Source organism: Lotus japonicus, chromosome 5, assembly GCF_012489685.1.
Source record: "Lotus japonicus ecotype B-129 chromosome 5, LjGifu_v1.2".
Lineage (NCBI taxonomy): Eukaryota > Viridiplantae > Streptophyta > Magnoliopsida > Fabales > Fabaceae > Lotus > Lotus japonicus.
In genome coordinates this window covers 57,551,672-57,558,758 of record NC_080045.1, presented here as the reverse complement: position 1 = coordinate 57,558,758, position 7,087 = coordinate 57,551,672, and the positions used below count along the sequence as shown (strand labels likewise).

General features: G+C 34.2%; 1 long non-coding RNA gene and 1 pseudogene across 4 annotated transcripts; one reads left to right on the top strand and one right to left on the bottom strand.

The window, feature by feature from the left end:
* Positions 1-615: 615 nt before the first annotated feature.
* LOC130718239 (uncharacterized) lies at positions 616-3,280 on the top strand. 4 transcript variants are annotated; one of them, XR_009012546.1, is made up of 6 exons: positions 616-1,194; positions 1,647-1,815; positions 1,986-2,083; positions 2,255-2,345; positions 2,498-2,549; positions 2,875-3,280. It is a non-coding gene; the product is annotated as an uncharacterized LOC130718239 (long non-coding RNA). The 4 variants fall into 4 exon arrangements; XR_009012547.1 differs by having other exon boundaries at positions 617-1,194; positions 1,660-1,815; XR_009012544.1 differs by lacking the exon at positions 1,647-1,815 and having other exon boundaries at positions 750-1,194; positions 2,875-3,276.
* Positions 3,281-4,888: 1,608 nt separating this feature from the next.
* LOC130719855 (ABC transporter C family member 2-like) overlaps positions 4,889-7,087 on the bottom strand; it is a 31,208-nt pseudogene continuing 29,009 nt past the window's right edge.

The following is a 7,087-nucleotide window of genomic DNA, read 5'->3' as shown; positions in this document are numbered from 1 at the left end:
TTAATAACTCATGACCATTAGATTTAATATATATAACTAAGCCCCATATAATTAGATATACTCATGCTTCATTCCACTTGAGTTATACATGTCTAGGGGCGGATCCAGACGTTATATATCAGTGTGGCTAAACATAAAAGAAATTATAGATTAAAATATATTGAAAATATAATGAAGTGTATTTAATATTTATAATGAAAATCGTCTACTATCCATTTTTTGAAAATGAGCTAAAATAACATCATCGTTAATTATTCCAAGAACATCTCTTTCTATAAAAGTTATCAGATGATCATTTAACCATTAATCGCCCATTTTGTTACATAACTGACTCTTCACAAATTTCATAGCTGCAAAAACACGTTCCACGATTGCAGTTGCTACGGGCAAGACTATTGCTCTTTTTTGTTTCCACAAGTTTTGCACAAAGATATGAAAGTCCTTTTAACGTGGCAAATTTTGGATCACATCGAACATTTCTAACATAATTCTGAAGCTGATGTCGCACTATCACTTCCGTCACAACTACAAAATCATTTATTGTTAAAAACGCTTGTGATAAAAAAGCGATTTCGAAATGTAGTCTAATGTACGGCGCTTTATATTTTTTTTTTTTTTTTTTTTTTTGAAAGAAACATAGATCTCATAAATCAGACAGGCATGGAAGCCATAGCATCGTACGGCGCTTTATATTAAAAACACTTTAAGTAATATTCTCTTATTCTTTAAAGCGCTTGGAATATAAAACGCTTTAAGAAGTAGTTCATTTTACAATGGAGATATATCCTTTACCTATCTTTTAAATCTAAAATCCCACTTTCCAACTTTCCCAAATACTGAAAGCAGTAAACTCTCAGTTTAAATCACCCGCCACTCAAAAGTCTAAAATCTAAATCCTAATATTCTTTTACGGGCTAGCAGTTTCTGCAAGAAGGCGTGTTCAAGAGCTCTGAGAAAGACACAGCGACAAGGATTCAGGTAGCTCTCTCAGAGAAGCTGATCCTTCGCCGCCGAAGACTTCAACGTCAGCGCATCAACCACTGTCGAGCCAAGCCTAAGTCTCTGCCTCTCGTGCACCCAGCACCAGGCTGAGAGAAGCTCTTTCTGCGACAAGCTTTATCTCATGCCGAGACTCAAGCATCTTCTTCGACATCATCTCCAATTTCCACTCTGTCTTTTTGAAGCAGAGACAAGGTTTGTGCCCCGATATTCCAAAAGTGGTACATTGCTTAGGATTTATTATCCTAATTTTACTTAATTCTTCAGTAGTTGCAAGGATTTTAATTCAACAATTTCATGACCACTCAAGTTTAGGGTTCTCTAATTTCGATTCTAGTATGATTATTCTTCTTGTGAATATTTGTTTTTTATTCTTTGCATTTAAGTCAACTTGTTTGCTTATTGGGGTTGATGTACATAAAGCAGGAAGTGATGCAAGGGAATTTTTAAGTGCCCACCATGTGTTCGATAAATTGTCAATATGAGTTCAAGTGTAATTAAACGAAGTGAAATAACAATTTGTGCTTTGTGTGCATGTGTGAATGCCTTTAATTGCTAAAATTTTCTGTTAACATCATGGTAGCTTTGCATTTATGGCTACTTTACAAGCCTGTGATGTATCTATTGAATTTGAAAGCATTGAATAGCTAAATGTAGCAGAGATGAAATTCCAAGATATTATCAATCCTCCCTCACTTGATGCTTCCACGGGAAGATTGACAACATGGATAAAAAATGGAACTTGATTCAACACTAGGATTGATGATCCCCAATGCTTGGTCAGCTGCTAAGGAGTTAAAAATGATGAAAGATTAGGTGAATTGATGGCGACCTTTGCACCTTCCTTTCTATGTGTTTTTCTTATTTAGTTTAATGAATATGAAGGCTAAGAAACATTAGATGATAATTACAACTTTCAAATAGTTTCTTGGAGCAATTTAATTCAAAATTACTATTACTTATTGTCATCATTATTCATGTCTCAGGTACTAATCGAAGGAAATTGCAAGGAGCTGCTATCTCTATAGAACAATCTCTGTTCGTCTCAATGTTTGATCCTTCCGATTGATCTTGGAAATTTCTTGTAGGACTTATTTCTGGATTCCTTTGTTGAGTTTTTATATGAGCTGTTAGCTTTTCTATATGATTTTAAATAATTGAATAGCTTTTTCTAGCATGTTCATTCAAAGTGAAGGCTCAGATTTTCACTTTTATACATGTTTGATGATCATTTCTCTGGTAACATGCTGTGCAGACATTGATATTTTCTTATTACTGCTGGCTCTTAGCTTGTACTGAAGACCAGCTACAATGAAGAAGGTTATTGGTCAAATTGTTAGGGACCTGTAAGTATAAATGTTTATTATTGATTGACATATCGTTCGAATGCATCATGTATATAATTGCTTCATCTGGTGTTTATTGAATATTACTATTTTTGAGTCCAATGCTATTTCGGTATTTCCTAAATGTATTACTTTTCTTTGCATTCTTGCAGTAAGAGAGAAGTGAATAAGAAAGTGCTGAAAGTCACTGGGATTGAACAGAAGGTAATGTTTTTCTTCTTTAATTTGAAAGTTCCCTGTGAAACTATGCTGTGCCAATAAGAGAAGTATAATTGGTCTAACGATTTGTGTGAAACCTGAGTTTATTTTCTAATGATGCTACGTCAAGCAAAAGATGTTGGCTATCCTGAATTTGTGCATTACCATCTTATTTTGCAAAATCTAAAAAACTTCTATGTACTCTGAAATTTATTTGTTTAATTTTGTGATGTGAATTAGAACCTAGCAAGTGTTTGAATGGATTTCAGACTCCTGCTCCTGTTTATCTCAAATCTGAAGTTGCTGGTTTTTTCCTTGTTATTTGTGGCAGGGACATTGGAATTTACAGGTTATCGTGATGATCTCGGGGGGTTGTATTGATCTGGAACTAGTCAAGTTCTAAAGTAGAAAGCACAGAACTGGTTTGCTTGGATTGTTGTTATTATTTTGCCACCTAGCTCAATGGTACGGGCAAGGATCTGATAATAAAAGGATGGACTTGTTTTTTTTCTCCTTAGTGGTTGATCCATTTTAGTGGGGGCTGATGATTGTAATCTGGTTGGGACCTTTACTAAGTTTCTTTCTATTTAGGTGCAACTTAGATTATGATTCCCCTTATCTTTTCTTTATGTAATCTCTTGTTCTTATCTCTTACTACTCTCTCTTGTATTATGGTTTGGAGCACCCCAGCCCTTTTAATACAAGTATTCAGCTTATTAAAAAAACTGTTTTTAAAATGCTTTGTAGAATATCATGTTCTATAGCGTTTCTTTTAATAAAGTGCTTTTAGCATGTAGAATCTATAATATCATATACAGCGTTTATTTTTCAAAAGCGTTGTAAAACATGCGTACCTTACATCGCTTTCTACAATAAAGCGTTGAAGAATGTCACAATCTAAAACGCTTTCTCCAATAATATGTTGTAATATATTGGTATACTACCACACTTTTAAGAATAAGCGCTGTAGGAGGCCTCAAGTTCTACAGCGCTTTTTAAAAAAAGCGCTTGACAGTACTACAACGGTACATTCTACAGCGTTTCGTAAACGCTGTAAAATTGAAAAAATAAGCGCTGTCAAATACGATTTCTGGCGTAGTGAGGCGTTCGCCTGGCGGTGTTTGCTGGACCGTGTTCCTTCCTGTGATAACTTGGTTAGGCGAGGTGTGGTCTTAGATGAGGAAGTTGCGGCTTGTAGACTTTGTGGTGGAGCTTTGGAAACAATTTCTCATCTCCTGTTTTCTTGTTCTGTTTCCTTGGACATTTGGCTTGCTTGCTACAAATGGTTAGGAGTTTGTACAGCTTTGCCAAGTAATCCTAAAGACCATTTACTTCAGTTTGATTTTGGAGGTTCACAAAAGCAGCGTTGTGGCTTGATCACGGTTTGGTTGGCATGTATTTGGTCCATTTGGGTGATGCAGAATGGAATTATTTTTCAGGGAGAGGGATTTTGCATGACAACAGTTTTGGAACTAGTGAGATGGAGGGCGTGGCAATGGAACTCTGCTAATTTGAAGGGTTTTTCATATTCAATGTATGAATGGTGTGCGGAGCCTATCACTTGCATTCATTCTGTGTAGTTTCTGTTGGGTTTTGTGCTTATAGTAGATGGAATCCTGCTGCGTGTTGGCTTGTAAAGTTGGGGTTGGATAGCTGCAGTTTTTAGTTTATGTTTGTTTGACAGGTTTCTTTTCTTTATTTTTAATTTTTCTGTTTTGTTTCTTCTGTTGTATTGGGTTGAAGTACCCCTTGTACTTCCATTTCAATACAAAATTTGGCTTACCTAAAAAAACCAAGGCTGCGTTTTTTAAGTTTGGGATAAAGATATGAATTTTTAGGATTTGAAATAACTATGAGAGGAGAAGGACTAAATTTAATGGAAAATTTTTGAAGGGACCAAAATAGATGTGAAAAATAATTTCAAGGACTAAAACCTTTGTGTTTTTTTTTTCAGGTACTATTTAAAATTCATTTCTACAAGTTAGGGACAAAAACATATTTAATCCTAAATAAATTAATAAATAAAATATAAAAAATTCAAACAATTTATTTTAAATGTGATTGGTCCACCTAGACCATGGGTTATTTAACCCTAACTTTACCATGGGTCATTTAGACAACCCCGTTTGAATGAGATGCTTGAATATAATTAATGATCGAGTTTTGTTTAGTTTAAGGACATTTTTTAGAAATTAGGTACAGGTTTGTTTAGTTTTATATTTATTTAAGTTTAAGAACAATTTTCAGAAATAAAGTTGGTTCATAACTATGAGAATGGATTAATAACTCATGACCATTAGATTTAATATATATAACTAAGCACCATATAATTAGATATACTCATGCTCCATTCCACTTGAGTTATACATGTCCTATAGAATAACGTGTTGAATTGGATAACTTTCCTCAATTTTCTTCCTAAGGAAAGTAACCCTGTTAACACGAGGGAAAATAGAAAATGTTCAGAAAAATACAAAAAGAGGATAGAATTATAGAGGGGGAAAAGTCTAAGGGGTCTTTGTGATTGCAACTGTCCTTTAGAGATGTGATTGGATATAATTACTCCTCTCTTCATATCTCAAAATGTACGTGTGTTAGTCAAACGATCTCCCTTCAAAATCAGGTTCTAATTGTTGAATGTTGTCTGGAGGCAACCTGATCAAGATATCAAGACCTGAAGAAATAGTTGAATATAGAATCAGCAAAATGCAGATGCACACATAGTTTTTTTTTAAACCATGGTATAACGTAACTAAAATACCTCCAAATAGGGAAAATAAAAGGATTTTTGGTTGCTGAAATATTATTGTTAAACTTTAAATATGTTAAGTTATTGTTTTTTATGATTGCATCAACAGCTTTAATTGTGTAATGGTTTGATGGAAAAACTTGTGCTCCGACAAATAATGTTACTTTAAGTGTGAAACTGAAAATATATGAGGACTTGAGGCCAACTCAGTAAATTACTTGAAGTAAAAAGGAAACATGAGTACTTGCTTAGAAAAATCAGTGACCATGCATCCATATGAGCCCAGAGATCATCAGGAAGGTTTTTTTTAATAGGCTTAAATATGTTTTTGTCCCAGCATTATTGGTTTTAGTCCCCCTTTGTTTTTTTTTTGTTTTTTTTTGTTTTTGCTTAAGTATGTTTTTAGTCCACTGGAAATATAGCAAATGTTGTTCCCGAATGATAGCTCAAGTGGTAAGAGTTAGGAGACATATGAGTTAGGTGGGGGAGGTCCAAGGTTCAATCCCTGCAGGGTGCAATTTATCTTTCCGATGTAACAAAAAAAAACATATTTCAGAGTCCCAAAAACATGTTATATTTTGAGGACCAAAAACATAGTTAACCTTGTTTTTTTTGTTTGACCTCCGTTTCAGCATTTTTAAAATCGCATATTTCAGAGTCCCTTAGTGGATCAATACCAAAAGAAAAAAAGATTTCGAGGACTGAAATTTTACTAAAAAAGATGGTCCTCAAAATTTCCTTTTTTCTTTTGGCATTGGTCCTCACGTCGACTGAAACATAACTATTTCGAAAAGGTAGTAATTGAAGTCTAAAAAACAAACAAAGAGGGACTAAACAATAATTTCCAATACTGCGGAACAAAAAGCATATTTTAACCATTTTAATAATATTATGATTATGTATGTTTACCTTCAATAACTTGATGGAGGGTGGACCACCATCTATATGTTGGAACATGGTATTTAGTCAGTGTCTCCTCTATGGCTTCATCATGCTTCCCCTCTAGAACTTCCTGAAGTGTTGTCACTGCATCCTTTGTTTCATCAAGGAAATCTTTATTCTCCTTAGAACTAGGCTTTTGAAGGTTATTGTGTAAAGAAGAAAGGGTAGAAGCTATGGCAAACTTGGTAGCAGCAGCCCAATGGGTAAAAACTAACTGTCTTGTGTGGCTTTCTTGCCCCTTGTTATATTCACCAGAATTGTTCTTTGTCCTTCCAAACACTAGGCTACATAGATACTCAGCATTTGCAGGTCCAGTGCTTTGAACCATCTTATTGAATGCACTTTCTTCATTTTTTAAGAGCTCCTCTGGTGAACCATATTCAAGAACCTGGAAAGTATACGAAAGAAAGACGAATCTTAATATTGGATTATCAAATGTTGACTAATTTGATTGGGAAAAAAATTCCACTCCATGTAGAATGCTTAAAATCATTTGGTGATGTACTTTTAGTCCTTTTTTCATGACACTCATTCTTAATTTGGTCCTTGTGTGAAAAAGTTTTCAATTTAGTCCTATATGCATAATTATAGCTATGTTTTTAGGCATTAACATAGCCAGTAGCAAACTCAGAAAAGATAAAGTCAAAGTAAAAAACCTTGTCAAATCTTTATGGCATGTAAAATTGTTTAGAAGTCTCACATTGATTATAGATATGATCAGAATAATCCTTATAAAGGGAGCAAATCTCACTCCTAAGCTAGCTTTTGGGATAGAGTCAGATCTAACGCAAATTTTAAGATGATATCGAAGTCTATCCTACATCAACTTATTAGAGACCTCTCAAATATGGGT